Source organism: Chiloscyllium punctatum, chromosome 18 (genome assembly GCF_047496795.1).
Source record: "Chiloscyllium punctatum isolate Juve2018m chromosome 18, sChiPun1.3, whole genome shotgun sequence".
Lineage (NCBI taxonomy): Eukaryota > Metazoa > Chordata > Chondrichthyes > Orectolobiformes > Hemiscylliidae > Chiloscyllium > Chiloscyllium punctatum.
Genome location: NC_092756.1, coordinates 1440330 through 1463775, shown reverse-complemented (window position 1 = coordinate 1463775; position 23446 = coordinate 1440330).

Here is a 23446-nt window from a genome sequence, read left to right as displayed (position 1 = left end):
GAGAAGTGGCCAAGCAGAGGCTGATAGCTATATTCAGTACCCATAGGGAGGGCCTAATCCGGGAACTTGGGCTCGTGTCACATTATAGGTGACCACCATTGAACTATACACATACAGAGACATCCTACACACACACTTACACGCACACATATACACACACGCACATACACGTGGCCACACATATATATACAGACGAGCACACAGACACCCACACACACCCTTAAAAAACACACACACTCACACATGCACCCCATCACAGATTTAAGATACTCTAAACACACATACACGTTATCACTCTCACAACGCCCAACCCAGACAGACAGACACACACAGACAGACAAAGACCCAAATGCACACATATATTTTGTGGGGTGAATTCGTACTTGCAGGGTTACATTGTACTTTGCTCAAAAACTGCATGCATTCATGTAAAACTCCATTATCCCACTTTTTTTTTAGCTTAGAAACAATCTAAATACCATGGCATAGACAAAGAACATAGGGGACTAACCCCTTCCAAATGTTATCTAGCTATCACCCATTGTTAACAGGTAATCTGAGAATGCAACTTTTAAAATAAAGGTTTTGTGATTTACGCATGAAAGATGTAAAACTATCTTGGTATTCAAACAGATGAATGACTCAACAGGCAATCAATTTTTCAATTTATAATTTCAGTTACATCACACTGTAAATTTATGCTATAAATTCTCTGTGTTAGGATTAAGCCCTCCACTGTCATCTGATGAAGGAGCGACGCTTCTAAATCTATTGTGCTTCCAATTAAACCTGTTGGACTATAACCTGGTGTTGTGTGATTGTTAACTTTGTGCACCATGGTTCAACACCGGCATCTCCAAATCATGTCCATACTTCGAGTAAGTATGGATAAGGAAAAAAATGGCCCGCGAGAGTGGGTGCATTGTTGGGCAAGGGCTAATTGCATCCAAATTATTTGAGCTGTGGTATGTGAATTTGGTGCAGTTGATCGAAAACAAATTTGCATCCAGCATGTGGGGTCCTTTCAAAACTCAGTTGATTGAATTGCAAGTCTTGATACTGGACCAGAGTCGCATTCCACGCAGAGCCATTCACACGAACAATTGAATTATTCCCCATGCTAACACATTCTCCATATTTGTGTGTGTTATTATATTAATGTGTCTATCTGTCTATTTGTGCTAGTCACTTTGTATCTGTGTCTATCTCTGAGTGTGTGTGCGTTTGTGTGTGTATGCATTTCTATGTTTGTGTCTCTGTAACTGCATTTGTGTCTGTGAAACTGTGCATGTATCTGCATCTGTGTGTTTGTGCCTCTGTGTAAATGTGTGTCTGTATTATTATCTGCGTGGCTGTATTAGCGACAGTGTATCTGTGGGTAGCATCCATTTGTCTCTCTGCATGTAGTCTCTCTGCCTACACATTCACAACAATGTTTATATGCATCTCTGTGTTGTATTATTCTCTATCCGTATGAATTAATATTTTTCTCTGTGTGCATATGTGTGTATTTGTCTTTGTCTGCATTTTTGCATCGATGTTTGTCTCCATATGTGTGCATTTGTCACTGCGTATTTCCATGAACTGCGGGTCTGACATTCCTGGTGGTGTTTAAAGTGATGCAATGTCCCACACCGCTGGCCTCCACACTTTACTGTCCAAGCAGGGGTTAGATTGAGAGGGAGAGTGGGAGGGCAGCAACTCACACCTTCCTCCAAACTGACAGTGCAGACACATACAAATACTGGGCTTGTGCAGGAAGGATGGCTACTGAACATGAGCACTTCAGAGTGGAGATTGGTCATGTAGAGAAATGTTTGCTTCCTCTTTAATGCGGAAGTGATTTGTCAGTGACTAGTATTCCTGTAACAGAGTGCACATATTAAAGTGTATTTTCTCTAAAATTATATCCAAGTTCTTCGGAGCAAACCTTATTTGTCAGTACCTTGTGCTTTCACTTGCACATTGAAAAATCCTGAAACCGACCCGATGATGGTCCTAACACAAGCACAACACTTCTGGGTATAGGACAAAACTGCTCCGTGCTTCCAATGACTATTACTTAAAGAACCCTACATGGTGAGGGATTCGCAGGAATTGATGTCTTGTGAAAATAGAAAACTGCCATTTGTACAATGGCCAACACAGGATGGCAGTGTATAAGTATAAACACAACAGAGGCAGGCAGAGGGATAGAGAGAGATTGGAGATTTTGAGCCCCAATTTCGATGGATTTACTTCAAAAACGGTAGAGACGTCATTGTACACAGATACACACAAATATCGACACGTACACAAACATGTTCAATTCACACACGCACATACACAGCCACAATAGTCTCTTCAAGACAGGGATATTTATGTTTATCGTTATTAAGGGGATTAATGGTCTGTTGGTGAAGGCAGGTAAATGTGATTGAAAAAGCATTTGAACCATGATCAAACGGCACCTCTGATGTGATGGGCCGAATGGCCGAATTCTACTCCAATTTCTTATCCGCTACAATCGTATAGTATCTGAAATTGTCTTCCTGCGAGTTCAGTGGAGACTGAATTTCATGAGAATTTCATTGTTTCGAGAACTTGAGGATGGTGGACAGGTTTGAGGTGCTGAATGGTCTATGTATTTTCCAAACAGTTGAGCCCTTGAATCTAAGAAAAGCGTAATTGTTTGAGGGAACACAATTATAAAATTTGGGCCTTCCCATTTACGATTGAGTTAGGGGTTGTCTTTCCTCTTTAGGTTTCTCATTCCAAAGGAGCATTGATGTCTGTATTACAGAAAACAGGTGGATTTCCATCGATCTTTTATGGAGAAGAAAATCTATGTTTCTTGTTGACAGGAAAGAAAGGATACTTCTGCCACAATTACATCAACACTGAGAAATCTGAATGGTTTAGCAGGCACGAGGGTCGAACACCCAATTGCTGTTGATATCCCTCATGTGTTCCTCAGACACCCAAGTCCACAAAACTTTCACAGAAGTAGAGGTTGCCCCATTCTGCTAGTTAAGGTCACAACTATGAGACTCGAGTAGACCATGATGCACCTCTAAGTACTCACATAGCAATATAATGGTGCCAGTTGAGAATATTACAAAGCACAGATGGCGTTCCTGCAACTTTTCTAGGCTGTTATACGCTCAGAGGAGAGCTCTTGTTAACTATCCGCAAATAACAGAAACAAATAGTTCTTTTCAGGTTCTCAAGCTGCAACTTTGTACAATGCTACAACGATCAGTGTGATGTTACCAACTATTAAGAAAGCACATCAATGATATGGATATGAGAGCTGGTTGCACTGGTGCTCAGTTAATCATCTACCAAGATAATCATTCAATATGATGTGAAGTGGCAGCAGGGAGTCTGCAATGCAATGTAGACAGCGAGGCCAGTGAGCAAACATTCAGCTGAAGTATTGTAAAGTGGATTTTGTAAGTTAGTGCTGTGATGACAGACAAAATAGCAGTAGACCAATTACACGGAGAGAGGTCGCTGAATTCGGTAGTACAAAGTGATTTGTCTGTTTTGGGACATGAATAGTATCAAGTCAGTCTGCAGATGCAGCAAGTGGTTAGGAAGGAATAGAATGATGCTGTTTCATGAAAAAGCTATTGGGATGTCTTATTGCATTTCCACTTACTTTTCCGCGTTCTAAAAAATGCACAATTGCTTTAGAAGCTGTTCAATTATGTTTCAATTTACTTGTTCTTGGAATGAAGATCTTACAGAGTCATACAGTACAGAAGCTAACCTTTCAGTGCAACTTTTCCAAGCTGACCAGCTATCCTAATGTAATCTCGTTCAATTTGCCAGCGTTTGGCTCATAACCGACTAATTCCTTTCGATTCATGCAGCCAAACAGATGCCTTTGAAATGTTGCAATTGTACCATCCTCCACCACTTTTTCTGACAACTCATTCCATGTATGCACCACGCACTCCGTGAAAAGAAATACGACTTATGTCCCTTTTAGAAGTTTCCCCTCCCACCTTAAACCAAAGGCTCCCTAGATTTGGACACCCCACTCTCGGAAAATGATCTTAGCCATTCAGTATATCCTTACCTCTCATGATTTTAGAAACCTCTGCAAGGTCTCAACGTATCAAACCTGGGAATGTGAGATGTTCATGTTGAACCACACAAGATCCCGAGCGCAGTGTATGAGGATGGATATTTCCACAAAACCTAAGGATTCGGATTTAAGTAAAGAATGTTTTCATTTTGGCAGGGGTATTTTAAAGTCATTAATTTATCGTATTAACTTTATGAGGACACATATGAACATATTTTCAAATAGTTATCTATGAATTGCTCCGACATGGAGCAGGGGAGAATTATGGAGTCATACAGTTCGAATAATGTTCGAGGAGACCTCACATGTTCCACTTTGGTGGTCGAATAGCATCATTGTATGCTTCAGCTGAACGAAGGAGAAAATATAAACTGACTGAGAAGGAAATGGTGACTGCTAACTCTCTTTCCTTGTTCCGCCTCACAACAATTTATGGGAAAGGAAAACCCATCAGTCACCTTCACCACTCATGGAGGATTCCTCTGGAGCATTCATTAGATAGTCCCCACTCCCTGAAGCAAAATTAATTCTGCCAAATGGAACTATTCCAGGTATAAATCACATTTTCTGCAATTTGTTTAAGCAGAAGAAATTCAGAGGCTGAATAACATTTTCAAGTAACTCATTTTTTCCATTCGTCATTTGTTTAACTACTATTAGGACAACGCTATGTGCAGAGTTTTATCTTTGTTTGTCTTCAGACATGTTTATCAGTGTGCATGTATGTGTGTGTGTATCTGTGTACATGTGTATTTGTGTGCATGTGTGTCTATGTACATTTGCATCTGTGAAAATATGTGTCTCTGAATGTATATCTGTGTGCACGACGCAGTGTGTGTCGTTGTGCATGACTCCATACATTTCTATCTACGAGACGATGTATATCAAGTTGTTTGACTCTGTTTGCATCTGTGTGTCTACCCATGTTATTGACTCTCTGTGTGGGTCTGTGTGTATCCATGTGTGTGACTCTGATCTTGTGTCCATGTAAGTGACTATGTGCCTCTATCCAGTTGAAAGACTGCGTGTGTGCCTGTCTGTATCCGTGTGTATGCCTCCGCGCGCGTGTGTGTCTGTGTGTATGACCTTTGGCTGTCTGCGTGACTTTGTGTATGTGACTCTGTGTGTGTATCTATGTGAGTACCCAGTGACTAATTTTGCGCACGTGTCTGTGTGTGTATCCACGCGTGTGATTCTGGATGTGTGTCTCTGCACTGATTTGTGTGTGCATCCAGGTGTGTGACACATTCGGTGTCTGGCTGTATGCGTACCCATATCATTTACTCTGTGTGTGTATCTATGTGCTTGATTATCTGTGTGTAATCCATGTGAGTGACTCTGTGTGTGTCTGTTTGCGTGATTCTGTGATTGTGTGTGTGTGTCTGTCTGACTGTTCGTGCATCGTGGTGTGTGCCTCCGTGTGTTTCTGTGATTGCATCCATGTGTGAGACTGTTTGTGTATCTGTGTGCATGACTCTAGTTATGTGTCTGCATGACTGTGTGTGTGGCTGTGCGTGTTTCCATGTGCGTGACTCTGTGTGTGCCTGTGTGACGGTGTGTGTATGTGTTTGCGTGCGGATATCCACGTGTGTGTCTCTGTGTGTGCCTGTGTGCATCACTCCATCTGACTGTGCATCCATATACGTGATTGTGTGTGTCACAGTATGTATCCATATGTATAACCCTGTATGTGTCTGTAAGTGCAGATATATTACTGACTGTGCGTTATTCAGTCTGTAAGTGTGTATGTGGGTATGCGTGTATGCGCGATTGTACATGTGTGTCTGTGCTTATATACATGTGTTCAACTTCGTGTGTGTGACTGTGTGCCTGAATCTGTGTGTCTATGCATGTATATACGTGGCTCTGTGTGTGTGTGTCACATTATGTATCCATGTGTAAAACTCTGTCCGTGTGCATGTGCACATTCCTCTCTGTGTGTATCAGTGTGTCCATGCGCGTGACTCTTTTGGTGTGGCCTGGTATGCTTTGGCGTGTATAACTCTGTGTGTATCTGCACATGTATGCATATGTGTCACTCTGTTTGTATCTGCGTGTGACTCTGTGCATGTATCTGCTTCTTTATCCATGTGTGTGTGCATGTGCGTCTCTGTGTGTGTGACTCTGAATGCATGTCTGTGTGTTCGTCTGTTCGTGTCTGTGTGTATATCCATGTGCGTGACTCTGCATGTATTTCTGCGTGCACAACTCAGTGTGTCATATGCATGTTTATGCATGTGTCTGTGACTCTATATGTATCTGTCTGCATGACACTTGTGTGTATCAAGGTGTGTGAGTGTCTGTGTGTCTGCCTGTGGGTGGACTCACGGAGGTGAATCTTTGCAATTATCCATGCACGTGATTCTGTAGGTGCTTCTGTGTATGTATCCATGTTTCTGAATCTGTGTGTGTCTGTGTTTATCCTTGTGAGTGACTCTATGCGTGCGTCTGTGTACACAACTCTGTGTGTCTGTGTGCATGACTGTGTATGTGTCAATTACTCCTATGTGTGTGTCTTCGTGACTCTTGTGCGCAGCAAGTTGAGTTACACTGTGTGTATGTGTCTGGGTGTAGTAATGTGATTTATGCAAATGCGTGACTCTGTGTGTTTATGTGTTCGTATCCACGTGCCCAACTCTGTGTGTGGATGTGTGTGACCGTATGTGCATCCATGTGTTTCACTCTGCGCGTTTGTGTGCATGATTCTGTGCATCCCTCACCACTTGACACAGTGTGTGTGTCAAGGTGAATTACTGTCTGTGTCTGGATGTGTGCGTACTCATGCCATTGACTCTGTTTGTGTCTCTGTATTTGCACATGTGTGTGACTGTCTGTGCGTCTGAATGTGTGACTCTGTGTGTGCATCAAGGTGTGTTACTCTGTATGTCTGTGTGTAGCCACGTATGTGACTTTGTGTGTGTCTGTGCATGTGATTTTGTGAGTGTATACCCATGTTTGTGATTCTGTGCGTTTCTGTATGTGTATCCATGCATCTGATCCTGTCTGTGTTTCTGTGTGTGGTTGTATGTGTATTAATGTGTTTGACACTGTTTTTTGTGTCTGTGTGTGTGACTCTCTGTGTGCCTGTCTGCACGACTGTGTTACCCTGTGTGTGTCTGGCTGTGCGTGTATCTATGTATGTGACTGTCTGTGTTCGTGATTGTGTGTCTGTATCCGGGTGTGTGACTGTTTCTGCATCCATTTGTGTGACTGTGTGCGCCTGTGCGTGTGATTCTGTGAGTGTTTCTCTGTGTGTATCAGATCTGTGAATCCGTGTGCATCTGTATGAGTGCCCATGTGTGCCTGTCTGTCTGCTTGACTCGGTGGTGTGTTCTGTGTGCTAGAGTCAGGGCATGTATGTGTGCCTGACTCTGTGTGTGTATCTGTCTGCGTGACTCTGTGTATGTATCTGTGTTCGTGATTCTGTGTTTGCAGCTGTGCGCGTGGCTCTGCACATGTGGCTGTGCACGTAGCTCTGTGCGCACCTGTGTGCATGTGTGTATGTATCGACGTGTGTGGTACTGTGTGCGACTTTGCATTTGTATTTGTGTGCGTGTATCTTTGTGAGCATCTGTTTGTTATTGTGCATATCCCTCTGTGTTTGTGTGTCCGTGTGTATTCGCCTGCGTGCCTCATTGTGTGTGTGTCTTTACATTATGTGAGTGATTGTGTCTGTGTTCACGCGTATTTGTTTGTGCTTCTATGCATGTCACTGTGCTCGTGACTCTTTGTGCATCTTTGTGCACCTTTGTGTATGTCTGCGTGCATGATTCTGTTCGTGTTTCGGTGTGTATCTGGACGTATCTCAATGCAATTGTCTGCTTGTTATCTACGCGTGTGACTCTGTGTGTGTCTGTGTGTGTGACTGTGTGTGCTTCTGTGTGCTAACTCTGTGTACATGACTCTGCGTATGACTGTGTATGCACCTGTGTGGGTGACTGTGTATTCATCCATGTATGTGTGTGTCTGTGTTTGGACCTGTATGCATGAATCTTTGTGCATCTCTGTGTTTGACTCTGCGTGCATCTCTGCTTGTGACTCCATGTGTGTGCCTGGGCTTGACTCTGTGTATGTCTGCGTGTCTGTCTGTGCGTGACTTGTGTGTCACTGTGTGTGTGCATGAATCTGTGCATGTGTCAGTGAGTGTATCTGTGTGCGTCAGTCTGTGTTCTTGTATGTGTCTGTGTATGTGTCTCTGTTTGTGCCCGTAGCTATCTGTATGTGAGACATTTGTGTGATTCTGTGTGCGCATTTGTTTGTCGTAGGTTTATTGAGAATATATTGATTAATATTTATCTTTGTATCTTCAAAAAGTTGTTCAATTATTTTTTCATCACATCTTGAGTGACATTGTTTTGGTTGTATTCAAATTATTTTTCAAAATTCTAGATATTTGCCTGGCTTAGTAAAACCAATGAACCTAACGCTCTTTGAAACCCATATGATTGGGTGTATGAAAATTTGTAAAACTCAATATTGGAGGGAGACTAGAAAAGTAAAGAATGAACCTCCAACCTCGGTCTGAAAAGCGACAAACAGAAATCCTATCAAGCCGTTTGTGTAGGAATGCGACGTCTGTGGTACCTGTTTATTTATAATTCATAAAAAAGTTGTGTTAGTTAGATATTTAATAGAGCAGTTTATCAAGGTAAATGAACGACAGATAGGCAATTGCGCCATCGACTACATCGAGATCAGCCACGATCTTCGTGTGTTATGGAGCAAGATCAAAGTGCCTATCAACTGACTGCTGTTGCTCAGTTCTATGTCAGGTCTCAAATCTACTAGACAGGTGCAGCTGCACCACTTGCACCTGATACCGGTGGTACAGAAAAACAGGAGACTCTTCAGCCCTGCAAGACTGTCACACACGGTTAGATGTCATTTATAAACTGATCTCGGAGTTAAACGTGGAACCAGTGTCAAATATGCCCTTTTTACAGACGATCACCTATCTTCACATGTTGGTCATGTTGCAGACCCAGATTCACTGTGAACAAAGCCCCCATACTACACCCAGAGAGGGCTGATGAAATCCCACGGTCTACCTTACTACAACATTCTTTAACCGCAATTCCTGGAAAACAACAACTGCAAACTCTTTATTAACAGATTGAGAAAACATAACTGCCCTATGCCATGAAGGCCCTCAAACCTGCTTTTATCTTCAATATGACCATGGCCGATCAGCTCAAGGCATCAAGTCCTCTTTCATTCCCTATCCTTTGTCGCGCACACCTCTCTGATGTATCAAAATTCCATCAATACTACATTCCAAACATTTCAGTGACGTAGATCCCCGAATTCTACCAAACAGAGAACTTCCAACAGTTGATATAATAGGCGAAAAGGAAGCACTCCCCACAAATACACTTCGATATGTTCACATGAAAAAAAATATGAACACAAGGTAGGAGTAACTTGTCCTGACATGAGGACAATATTTTTTCTGAGGATGGCATCGAGGAACAGAAACAAGATTGAATACAATGGGAATGGATTTCCACTCTCCACTGGTTGGAAACACTCAGTACAAAGAGTGGTTGTACTCGTTTATTACAGACCAGACCAGACTCCTCAAAATATTATAAGATTGTCGTCCATGGAATAACATTTATTTTGATTTTAAAGGTAGATGTGAAATGCATGTTCATGATGTAATACGATGTTTAAAAAAGTACAATTTACTTAAACACGACAGTTAAAATACAAACTAAAAGGAAAAGGTAGTTAGAACAACTTCGCTGTTCGAAAACTTATGCGAACAATAGATGGAGTATCCAATACTATTTAGGTATATCAATTCAGTAACATTCCATTAATACAACCCTTGGCAAAAACGTAAATTAATACACATATTCTTACACACTGTTCAGTAGTTCAGAAGAAAAACCATCAAGAGAAATTTAAGAGAACGTACCAGATAGCAATCATTCACTGATGCATCCAACTCCTCTGAAACCCTAAACAGCTTTGGACTGCTAAACCAAACAATATCTAGAACGCCTTGTCTCTGAGAGCTGACCATACCTGTTCCAGCTTCTTCCATTGTTCGAACTTAATTAAAATATCTGAAGGCGTCACCTCTTGTTTACTTTAACGGTCTTCAGTAGCTAGTTACATACTTCTGATTTAAAAACGTATTTTCAAAAAGAAAAGGAATAAAGTAACCTATTAAAATGACAGTACCGTCACATGATGGACATCAACCGCCATAGTCCCGATTCACCTCTGCAGGTGGTCTCAGGGTAGCATCCTCTGACGCAAAAGCCTTTGTCTGCATCTCAGTGTCTTTCCTTCCATCATAACTTCAGAAGTGATGATTTTCATTTAAGACTACGCAACGTTCAAAATAATATGTCCCTCCTCAGCTACTGAAGCAGTCTGTTTCCATGTACAGGAAGATCTCAACAATAGTTATGCTTGCGCTGTTAAATGGTTGTTAAGTCATGCAACAGTACTGCTGAACACCAACCATTTCCACAATTTAAATAGTAGCTCGTTCAGAACCTCAAGTTGATTTCACAGGAATATAACGTCACCATTCAGCAGAAAGAATCAATTGGATAAGAAGGGGATAACCCATTCCGTTCCACTTGCATATTACACAGGAAGATAAGAAGTCTAGACAACACATTGCGAGGTTAAACATGAACCAGGTGTCGCCCAGTTAGGTACTTGAGCTTCTTCCATGGGGCCAGAAAAAGAAATCAATCCTTGAAGCATGAACACAGGAACAGGAAGAACGTATTAATCTTCCCAAAACACCTACATACATATAGGAGAATACCATTGATGCACCAATGTGACAAATAAATGAATCTGAGAGTGTGCATATTAATTGCACCATGTTTCTCCTCCTGGCTCATTGCTAATGATACACAGGGATTACTTTAACGCTCTTTGCTGACGGTGAGTAGAGCAAGTGGGAGATTTGTGACAATTCTCAAGGAGGTACCTTCCATCTTCAAAAATGCAGACTGGTACTACCGCTGGAAAGCAGAAGCTATTAACAACAGCTAACTGTTTCGGAAGTAAGGTATTGCAGCTGCTGACAGATTTGTGAACAACATGACGTTCAGTGCAAAATCACATATCAATTGCATATTGAGATGGTGAGTGTTCATTCAGAGGCAGAAGCTCTATCTAGCAACCGACGTGAGTCTCTACAGAGGTACAGAAACTATGGGTAATCCAGTAACACTGTCAATATGTTGATTTTTACCTCATGAGTGTGGGTCCATAACCCTTAGATTTTAACACTATCACCTCTTCTTCTCTCCCTGCGCTGCAGATTAATTACTCATTTCTTTCAGACTTGACTTCTGGCACCAACATTCCCGGGATTATTCTGGTGATACTGTAGCAAGAATGTTATAACTTATAAAGGAGAGGAAATCTTGGCAAAGTGCCAAAAATGCTATCTCAACAACACTACACTACTGGAGACATGTGTCTTTACTCCTATACATAAATTGTTTTGTAATGAAGGACGGCATACTGAGCTAAAGACTTGCTGACCCGTATGAATTCTTGTCGTGTCTTATTACCAAGGACATCCAGATCCGTTTCGCCTAGACCAATTCTCACCTTCTAATAAATACATAACGAGAAGTATTTGCCTTGAAAATAACTGTGTTCCATGCACTGATACGTGTGATCTGTAAAAGCAATGATCTTTCGTACACAGTTGGAACTTTCTCGATGTATTCTCTTCATTATCCAATTCTCAATCCATGTAGTATACTCCTCCTTACCAATGAACTCCAACTTTCCTTACTCACCTGTTTGCAACAAATTAAAAAGTTTTCTTAAAACTCCCATTTGTGAATGTTACAACAAACATCCATCTCAAACTCCAACAGATGGAAAAGATGAGTTCTCTTTCATTCAAAAGATGATTTCGCTTTCCTGAATTGTGGTTGATTCTGCCAAATCATATCCGTACTCTCCAAGTGTCGCCTTAACACATTCTTTACAAAAAGTATCAATATTTTCGTCAGAACTGTCATCAAGATATCCACTGGTTAGTTTCGTTATGGTCGACGCCCAGTTTTAAATATTTGAGGACACTATATCTACTCTCCAGTCTGCAGTATCCTTCGACAATCGGAAGAGCTTTCATCGACTTTACCCTCTCTCAATACTCAGGGATGTGCCACAGAGAATGATGGAATTGTCAGTACAGAAGGGGACTTGTTTGGACCAGCTCCTGAAAGAGCTATCCAGCACACGCAATCCTCCATCCCTATTTCCGTAGTCAGCTACATGCATCACTCATCTTTCGTGGCAACTTACTAACCTTCAAAGATGTTTTTGCATATTTCCCCTTTCATAGCTATGATCACCTTCAGTTTCTCATTTTCATCTGTCACTCTGTTCCCTAGTGTTTCTGGAAGATTTTCGTTCTTTCTACTGTGGATGCAAAGCCAACATGTACACTTCCCCACATAGAGATGGCCTCTGTCACTTCGTGAATAAATCAGAGGATGACACTCTGACATATGATCGGTGTGTCATCCACTCCAGCTTGGCAAGTTCCAGAATCAAAGCAGTTCACTTCATGGCTATTGTCAGCACAGTCCTCTTCCAGATGTGAGGTTATAGGTTATACTGAATGAGGTGGCATAGCAATGTTACCTCCTTATTGTTGAATTTTTTTTCATATATTGTAACTCGTGTAGGTGCAAATGTTCCAGGAAATTTGTCCAAGTAACCCTAGAGAAGACAGCCATCATTCTTTTTTGGTCGCTCACAGACGAGAATGATGCTGGAAAGGCATAACAGGTCAGACAGCATCCGAGAAGGAGAATCGACATTTCCGTTTTGAGCCATTTATCAAGAAACCTGATGAAAATCATATGCCCAAAACGTCGATTGTCCTGCTCCTCAGATGCTGCCTGACCTGCTGTGCTTTTCTGGCAGCATGCACTTGAGTCTGACCACCAGCATTTGCAGTCCTCACTTACTCCTGTAGGTGGCTGTACAAACTGATGTGGCTTCCACAGACTTTTTTTTGGAAAAAATGTAGATGTGAGACGGGCATATATGGGGCGTTGAGGTGCCAGTGAGCTCCTTGTGTTGTTTAATCTTCGCTTTCACTTTTTTCACACAAGTCTGAATGTGCCTGACGCATTCCCAATGTTCTTCCCCCACTTTCTCCTGCCCTGGGTCAGACATTCCCAGCAGTTTATTGATATTCTGCTCATACCAGTGAAGCTTTGAGGGGAGCACTTTCTCGGCCCACCTTGGGCTCGCCTGCCATTTCGGAGCTGGGAGAATCTCTCGTCAGTCATAGGGACGTTGTGCCCAGCTCACCGCAGCCAATCAAGGGGTATCAGCGCCTCCATGCCGGTGACATGGGGGCCCTGGTCGAGGAACCTAGTGTTGGTGTGTCTATCGTACCAGTGGATTCACAGGATCTTGCGCAAGCAGCGTTGACAATGGTGAGGAGTATATCATCTGACATTGCACGTATGGAAACACTACTTGTGTAGTACAGCTGAACGAATTGCGAATATGCCAGCTCAAGAACAATAAGGCTGCTATAGCAGACAGTATCCCTGCTGAGGCATTGAAGTGTGGAGGTACAGAATTCCCAGTTCAGCTACACCCCTTCTCTGCCTTATCTGCAAGGAGCAGAGGCTTCCTGCGAGAGTTGCAAGATATCACAGTTATCAACATTTTCAGAAAAAAGGAAATATCCAACCGTGGTTGCAACAGGGGTATCTCCTTATGTCAACCGTTGCAACGTCATCGCCAATGTTCTCTTCAACCGTCTTCTTCCTGTAGTGAAGGCACTTCTCCCGTAGTCTCCGTGTGGCTTCTCCCCACGGTGGGGCGAAACAGACATGATTTTCACCGAATCTCACCTTGTGCATGACCGTGTTCGTCCTTACAAACATCTTTGACACTGCTATCTGGGAATCATAATGAAGCGTCCTTCTCTGTTTTGGCTACAACATGCTCTTTGTCATCATCCTTCGCCTGCTCCTGTCTATTAAAACATTACATCTCTACACAGTCCGAGTGACCAGAAATATTAAAAATTTCCTTCCCCAGAGAAGTCGATGACAACGTCATTGCATCACATCCTGAACCTCAGTCATAAAATCAGCAGCACCACTACTGCCATTGGAGGTGATTGGTGATGCTAGGGAAGCAATGGCCCTGCGGTATTATCTCCATGGTATTAATCCAGGGAGTTCATTAATAAACCAGGCCTCGGATTTCAATCCCAGCATAGCTGATGGTGTAATTTGAATTCGTTAAAGTATCTGGAATTAAAAATCTAATGAAACTGAAACCATCGTCGATTAGCAGCAAAACGCATCTCACTCATTAATACCCTTCAGGGAAAGAAAGCAGCCATCTTCATCTATTGTGGCCTACATGTGACACCAGACCCACACAGATGTGGTTGACACTCAACTGCCTTTAAAGATAGCCAGTCATATAGTATGTTAATCGCTACAAAGTCTAAAAGAAATGAAACAGGATATACATCGACACTAACAATTCACAGCACATTTTACAGTTGTTCAAGGCTGCAGCTCACTAATATCTTCTCAAGGGGAAATGGGATTACATTCTGACTCTTCCCGTGAGATTAACGTCCATTAATGAATGAAAATAAATGACCATGCTCAGAGAAGAGATAATGAGGTGATATTAGTCAGTTTATACAGGGTCTTGGGTATTATCAGGGATATATATATTCATGGGCATGGCGTTCAGGGATATGGGAACAGAAGAAAGCAAATGATGTTAATTGCAATTTATTTCCATCCTAGCTGGTGCTCAATAATTCCTTTGTTTGCTTCATTTTCTCTCTCTCTTTCTTTCCCTATCTACTCAAATCAATATTTTTCTCCTTCAAAATAACCATCCCAGTCACCACCATATATCGCACTATTTACCAGCTGCTTCCAATTCAGAAGTATAGTGACTTGTTTCAAAAAGCTCAATCTGTTTTTATCTCGTCTGAATTAAGTTTTCTCAACATGTGATTTACATTCATTTTAGAATGCCAGCATATTTCTTTGTTTAATTTGATATTTAATTTTGTTATTGCATGATATGTAGACATCACTAGCAAGGGGATCATTTGATGACCATTACTAATTACCCTTTACTGTGAGGCCAACCACAGGGATGTATGGAGTCAACACATGGTAATAATGTTGAATTCTTGAGCAAAGGACATCAGTGAAACATGTACTTTTTTTAGTAAAATCGCTGATAGTTATCATGGTTGCTACTAGTGAAATATCCTTTAATTCTAATTCTTAACATTTAAATATAAGTTCTTTCACCAGCTGTGGTAAGACCTTGTCCTCAGTGTAATACCCTGTGCCTCTGAATGACGTCAGAATAATTCTGACACAATATCCTTATTGAAAATTAATTTTAAAGACAAAACAAATTTTAGGTAGAAATATAGCTAGAAGACAGCTAGAACTGTGAAGTCTGTATTTTACCGAGATGTAGATAATGGTTTACTAGGCAACAGTACTGACACGGAGGGGGGTTAGGGATTTATGGAGCTGGTAGTGAACAAGTTTGGTGATGAAGAGAATACTGTTTCATAATTCATGTCATGGCAAAAAGGCACAGTTTGTGAGCAGTCTTGCTATCAGATGTTTGCGGGGAAAGGTTCAAATTCGTGTGTAATAATTTGAATTTGTGACTGAAACCGAAGAAATCGCTTTGTGTCTTTGCCAAATATAGATAACAGATATAAGAACAAGTTCAATTGTTTATGTAATTAATAATTGGTTCGAGATAAAGAGACTTACGAGGAACACCAACAATAGCGAGGATGGGATAGTAAGCTGCCTGAATAATCAACAGCGCACCGTATATCTTCCAACGTAATGTTGTCCAGGAAAAATAGTAAAGTCCCCAGGATAAGCTCCTGTCCATCGCTGTAACATTCCAGTCTTTTGCTGTCCGATTCTGATCCAATGTGAGAACATTCATACCTAACGTTGTCCGATTCTGATCCATTGTTGGAAAATTTCCAGTCTAATGTACTCAGATTTTGATCTTTCCTCTCCCTTTCTCTGCAGCTGCTGACCTCTGTTTGTTTCGGATATGATGGGTCTGGTGCTACAATGGGATGATGTATTTGAAGCAACCCCGTAGTAATAGCAGAGGGAAAACCTCCAGTGACACAATCAGAATCCATGGAGACTAACATCAATCACAATCACTAAACAAACAATCCCAATTAACCCCTTTTCCCTGACGCTTCCAACACATAATAATAACTATAGTGGATTGAATATTGACATCTCTGCCAATCGTCTTATCTCACATCACCATTTGCTCTACCGAGGCCAGTGATGAGGGAGAGTGATGGACGTTTTCTTTTCTCTGGAGCGTTCCTTCTTCAATGAAGCCCATGGAGTAATCACTCAGACATGAATATGACGTTGGCTAGGAGACGGAATTGAATTGGAACAGTGGCTGTGGAGATTGGAGAGGAGTACAGTCATGTTCTTCAGGCACCTCACCTTTTCGAGAAGATGGAATGAAATTTAATGTCTAGCAAGGAATTAAATGATATCCAGGAGTTGGAATGCTGAAAAATAAAATGAACAGAACAGGGCAATTTCAAAAGTGATGTCCAGGATTATATTTAATAACTATTATTTAATCACATGGTAAACTGTCAGATAGGATCGATCATATCTGCACAAGACATTGAGAATTAAAACAGACGCAGACAACAAAATGTTACGGGTGCAGTGGAAGTGCAGGATGATAATAGTGGAGACTTAGCTCAGTCCAAGCTGGCGCAGAAACGATGGACCGAGTAACCACAATCTTTACTGTAGTTATTCTGTGATATGCATGAAACAGATACTAAAGAGACAAACTTGATCGATGAAGGACACAGATTGTATCATCATCGCCAAATATCTATTTCTGTTATTTCATGAAGTGTATCTGTCTCTAAAATGTCTTTTGAAATTACCTTAATTTCTGTAGTTTCACATGTGCAGCAGGGTATTTGCAAATAGAAGATCAGTTTTGAAGCAAAAGACGAAACAGAATCTGGTATACTATAAGAACAGTTCGAATGAGAACAAGAATGGAGCATATTTTCCAAATATGAGCAACGTCAATGATTAGACCGATCAGGGAAACCACAATACTAGAGATAATGGAAATCAGATGCACAAATAGAAAATTGTCGAGAAGCACAATAGGTGAAGCAGCTCCTAGAGACAGTTTCAGTTCGATAAGATTCACCACAGTAGACTATTATAAAAAGGAATGGGATTGTGGGAGACATAGCAGTTTGGATCAGTAATTGGCTTGCTGAAAGAAAACAGAGGGTTGTAGTTGATGGAACATGTTCACCTTGGTGTCCAGTTACGAGTGGCATACCGCAAGGGTAGGTGTTGAGTCCACTGCTGTTCGTCATTTTTCTAAATGACCTGGATGACGGCTTAGAAGGGTGAGGTAGTAAATTTGCAGACGACACTAAGGTCGGTGGAGTTATGGATAGTGATGAATGATATAGTAGGTTGCAGAGAGACATAGATAGGATGCAGACCTGGGCTGAGAGGTGGCAAATGGAGTTTAATGTGGACAAGTGTGAGCTGATACATTCTGGATGAAGTAATTGGAACGCAAAATACTGGGCTAATGGTAAGATTCTTGGGAGTGCGGAAGAGCAGGGAGAACTCGGTGTCCAAGTGCACAGATCCCTGAAAGTTGACACACAGATTAACAGGGTTGTTAAGAATGCATGCACTGTTTTTACCTTTATTAATAGAGGGATTGAGTTCTGGAACCAGGAGGTTATGCTGCAGATGTACAAAACTCAGATACGGCCACACTTAGAGTATTGTGTACAGTTCTGGTCACCACATTATAAGAAAGATGTGGAAGCTTTGGAAAGGGTACAGAGGAGATTTACTAGGATGTTTCAAGGTATGGAAGGAATGTCTTACGAGGAAAGACAGTTCCTTGAGGCTGTTCGCGTTAGAGAGAAGAAGGTTGAGAGGTGACCTAAGAGAGACATACAAGATAATCAGAGGGTTAGATAGGGTGAACAGGGAGAACTTTGTTCCAAGTATGGGGACGGCAAACACGAGGGGACACAACTTTAAAGTGAGGGGTGATATGTAAAAGACAGATGTCAGAGTTAGTTTCTTTACTCAGAGAGTAGTAAGGGAATGGAATGCTTTGCCAGCATCGGTAGTAGATTCGCCAAGTTTAAGTGCATTTAAGTCGTCATTGGACAGGCATCTGGACGTACAAGGAATAGTGTCGGTGGGATGGGCTTCAGATTAGTATGACAGGGCAGGGCAACATCGAGGACTGAAGGGCCTGTACTGCGCTGTAATGTTCTATGTTCTATATCGAATTCTGTATGAAACCTTTCAGTTAAAAAAAATCACGTTGACCATAGTAAGGTTAATTCTGCTTTTCTCTTTTCTGATGCTGCCCAACCGGCTATGTTTCTCCAGCATTTCAGTTTTTTTCCCTTTCTTTTGGATTGTCACAATCGGTCTGATCAGAATTCGAACACTGAAGCTGCCATTTCAGTTGACTTTCAAATATTTGGTCACGTACATGGAATGAGAAATGGCAAACTTTCTGGATTTGACAGGTCCCTAAATTACGATTACGTGTTGCATTGTGATTACTGACCATGAAAGTGTCGAATTCAGTGGCAGTGACATCGCACAGTCAATCCTCTGAAAGATCCAAAATGATGGGTACCCTTACATGTTGTACCCCTGGTGTTAATCGGCTCGCAATTATTCAGCAAAATCTTACCTTTATCTGGCTTTAAAGCAAAATGTGAAAACCTAAAGTATCTTGTTAAGTTTAACGGGACGTATTCATGAGTGTTAGACAGCATGAGCAAGCGCAAGGTTAATTTGACATCCCCAACGTTCTGGAGAATTTGACAAAGTTGTGTCTCCTTAAAACCTCTTCCATCCAAGTGGTGCAGGCATGCACACAGCGCTGTGTTCAAGTAGATTCCAAGATTTAAAAACAAAGATGTGAAGGAACTTACAATTCTGGATGGCAAATGATTTGGAATACAACATGCTGCGGTTTGATTTTCATTGTTCAGTCGAGGATTTCATCAATGCAGAATTATCTCCAATTCCAATTGATGACAGTTAACTCAGGATCATCCGTGGCACGCTCTGTGAAGTATTCCTTGATGGCAAATGAAGTCACTTTGATCTCGCCTTATATGATAGGAACAAGCTATTGCAGATCCCGGATCTGTACTGAAAACAACCATAGAAAACTTGTTGTGCAAGTTCTTAGCTCCTTGAAAGTCGAGTCGCAGGTGGATAGGATAGTGAAGAAGGAGTTCGGTATGCTTTCCTTTAATTGTCAGAGCATTGATTGCAGTAGTTGGGAGGCAATGTTATACTTGACAAGATGTCGGTTTGGCCACTTTTGGTATATTGCGTGCAATTCTGGTCTCCTTGCTATGAGAAGCAAGTCATAAAGCCTGAAAGGATTCAGAAAAGATATACAAGGATGTTGCCAGGGTTGGAGAATTTGATCTATGGGGAGTGCTGAACAGGCAGGGGCTGCTTTTCCTGAAGCATGGAACGCTGACGGGTGAGCTCATAGACGTTTATAAAATTACGAGCGGAATGGATAAGATAAATAGACAAAATATTTTCCTTGGTGTGAGGGAGTTCAGAATTGCGGGTAGCAGTTTAGACTGAGAGGGGAATGATATAAATGGGACCTGACGGACAATACTTTCATGAAGAGGGAGGTGCGCGTATGCAATGAGCTGCCAGAGGAAGTGGTGGGGGCTGAAACGAGTGCAACATTTAAAAGGCATATGCAAATGAAAAGGACGTATTTAGAGGGATGTGGGTCAAGTGCTCCAGAATGGGACTAGATTAGGTTGTGATATCTGTTCGGCAAGGACGAATTGGACCAAAGTGTCTGTGTCTGTGCTGTGCATGTCTCTGAATCTGTTCTCCAAAGCTTCCGGATTGAAGCACAGTTAGCGTGGAACTTCTATTCCAGAAGGGAGTAAGGGTCAAATGAAGAGTCTGCATGAGAGCCGCTCTCAACTTAGTGATAGGGAGACTATTGGAAGTAATTGGAGTAATAGATTTAATTTGCATTTGGAGAGGCAGGGATTCGTCAAGAACAGTCAGCATGCATTTTTTTCAAGAGAAATTGCATCGGGTCACTTAATTCAATTCTTGGTAAGGTATCTAGATGTGCCAATAAGAGCAATAATTTTGAGGAGTGTCTTTCGATACCACAAGGCTCCTGATAAGGTCCCGCATGGAAGACTACTAAAAATAGGTAAGAGACCATGGAATCAACAAAATGCGTTAAATGTGTTAATTCGGCTAATTTACAGGATGTAGAGGGTGGATGGTTAAGGAGTAATGATTCCTGACTGAAACGTTGTGGCCATGGAGTCTCACAGTGTTCAGTGTTGTACCCTTGCTGTTTGTCGGTTGTATAAATAAGTTAAGCTTGAATGAAAAAGGGTTGATAAGTTAATTTGCAGATGATACAAAACTAATGGTCGTAAATAGTGAGGAGGTTAATTATAACTGGTTTTAAAGGTCGTTAGATGAGCTGATCAGCGGTAAGTGGAATTCAATCCTGCTCAGTCAGAACAGACATAATTGAAGAGAGAACTTGTCTTTGCATCCAGGTGTTAAACAAAAGGTTGGTGGTTAGTAGATCAACTAGGAAGGAAGTCTATTTCATTTCCCCTTCAGCACACAGAAGACATGCCCATACAGAGACATCATACAGTCATGAAGTCATCAAGATGTATAGCACAAAAACAGACCCTTCTGTCCAACTCGCCCATGCCACCTAAATATCCTAAAATAATCTTGTCCCATTTATCAGCATTTTCCCGATATCCCTCGAAAACTATCTTATTCATAAATCAATCCAGATGCCTTTTAATTGCTGCATTTTTACCAGCCCCAAGAATTGCTCTGGCAGCAGTACACATTGAGTGAAGCATGTGGCCTCTGGAATAATTTTTAAACCTTTCTCCTCTCACCCTAAACCTGTGCCCTCTCGTTCTGAATTCCCATTCAAGGGAAAGGACCTTGTCTATTTGAACTAGCCACGCATCTCATGATTTCATGAACCGTTATAAGATTACCCCACAGCTTCCACTACACCAGTGAAAATAGCCCCAGTCTATTCAGCCTCTCCCTGTTGCTCAAATCCTCCACCGCTGACACCAGCATTGTAAATCTTTTCCGAACCATTCAAGTTTCACAACTTCCTATAGGAGGGAGACAAAAATTGCACACAATATTCCAGAAAGGGTGTAGCTGGTGTCCCATATCAATGCAATATGTCTGCTCAAATCATATCCTCCATGCTGTGAAAAATGAAGAAGGCGTATTAGTAGCCTTCTTCAACAATCTTCTAGATATAATTCAAATACATCAGGTTGTTGTTAATTACAATGCACTGAGTCTTCTTATTAGTTCTCACACAAATGGGTTCATTTTGAAAGGCAGTCTGTCTTTTCCATGTCTTATCTTATGTCTTGTGACCTTCAGATTCTCGACAGACAGTAAGAACTGCATGGATTTTTTTGCCAAAGAGTTGATAAAATCTTCCCCTGCTTCCAGTTGAACACTCAGAATGGACTTTCGTAGCTCTTTGGTAGTGTCCATACCTTCAGACCAGTGAACTAGGATTCAAGTGCTATCTTCGACAGAGGTTGGTTATACCATCTTTTAGTCTGGAAATATAAAAAATCGAAAATATGCATAAATCACCAACTGTCCCTTCCCGAAGATTCGGAACGGGATGTTCCTGGAGTTTTTCTCCAATCAGACACTCCGTGGCTCAGTTTGTACAGGTGACCCTCCTTGTTTGCCATTGAGCCTATCCGTCAATGACCTTTCCCTCCAACAGTATGCCTAAATTCATTCATTGTTCAAAATCCCATTAATCCTATCCTCATGAAAGGCCCCCTCCTCTCTATTGGTCAGAAGCTGCCGTCAATCTCCCGGGCTCCTTTGTAATCTGGAGCATATGTGTACGGGTAAATGCCAATGTGTTTTGGCAATGCTGATTTTTGTTTTGGAGAATGCCCAGGTCTGAGAAGAGCCAGAGAGAGCAGCTGGGTCTGTGTAGACTTAAAGTTCTCTCATTGGCAGATCCCTCCCTCTGGGAATAAAAAACACACGGGAAATGAAACCTATCCCAGAACAGCGACTGTCGGATGGCTCTCATCAGCGGTTGGCTTTGGGAAAAATAAAAAAAGGGTTTTCAGTTTGGGGAAAATCGGTAAGGTTCTAACCAGAAATTTCAGCCTGGAATTGTACAAAGAGGATTCACCAACACCCAACGGAGATCCCAAGATCCGGGTCTAACTCATTGATTTTATTCTCCTTCTGCAAATGAGGGCTGGCGACCTGAATCCAGAGAGAAGACAAGAAGGGAGAAAACCGAGAGTGGAGGAACTAATTGTGGCGATTGGTTTGGCTTTCAGTTCAGGGAAGACAGCAAGCGTGTGGGACGATGATTTAAAGTTTTGTGAGAATAAGAGAGGAAATCTGTGCAATTTAAGACGAAAACTGACTGTTGTGAATCTCCATCTTTTATTAACAGTGTTGACTTGTTTTCTGAATTGGAGAAACTAAAAAATCTCAAGGTACCAAACCGTATTCGAACAGGTTTACATGAAAACAAAACCTAAGGAAGGAGATTCCTCTGAAAGATTCTATTTTCAAATAGACTTGTTGGACTGGAACCTACTGGCGCGTATATTCTTAACCTGTTCAATCCCGTTCCACACCAGTAATTATACATCATAGATTTTCAGTGAACTTTGCAGAAAGGGTGGATTGCAACTGAGAAGTTCAAGAGAAATTTCGATTTCCAATCTGAAAGTTATTTGGTACGTGCCAATGTAAGTATCATTAGCCTTTTCATGGGAAAGAAAATGTGTTCATTACGTGTGAGGACAAATATTTCAAATGTAAAATGACTGATAATGTACTGAGAGACACAGAGAAACTCAAGTGATTGACAGTGTTGTGACTGTGGAAAGAGATTTTATGGTTTTTTGAAGTCTTCAAAGTCGGAAAAAAGCACGCAACCTCTCTGAGGAGTAACGAAGCTTTGTTTTATATGAAAACAAGTCACAATGGAGAGAGGCCATTCACCTGCTCCGTGTGTGAGAAGGGGGTCACAAATCAATGTGCCTTTTGTCACACCAGCGAATTAAAACTGATGCTGTTTGTTTGCTCTATTTGTGAAAAGCAATTTACTCCGTGATCTGCCATTGTTGCACACCAGCGAATCTGTACTGAGCAGAAGCTGTAAATCTTCCCTTCCTGTCGAATGAGGTTACAGGTTCAC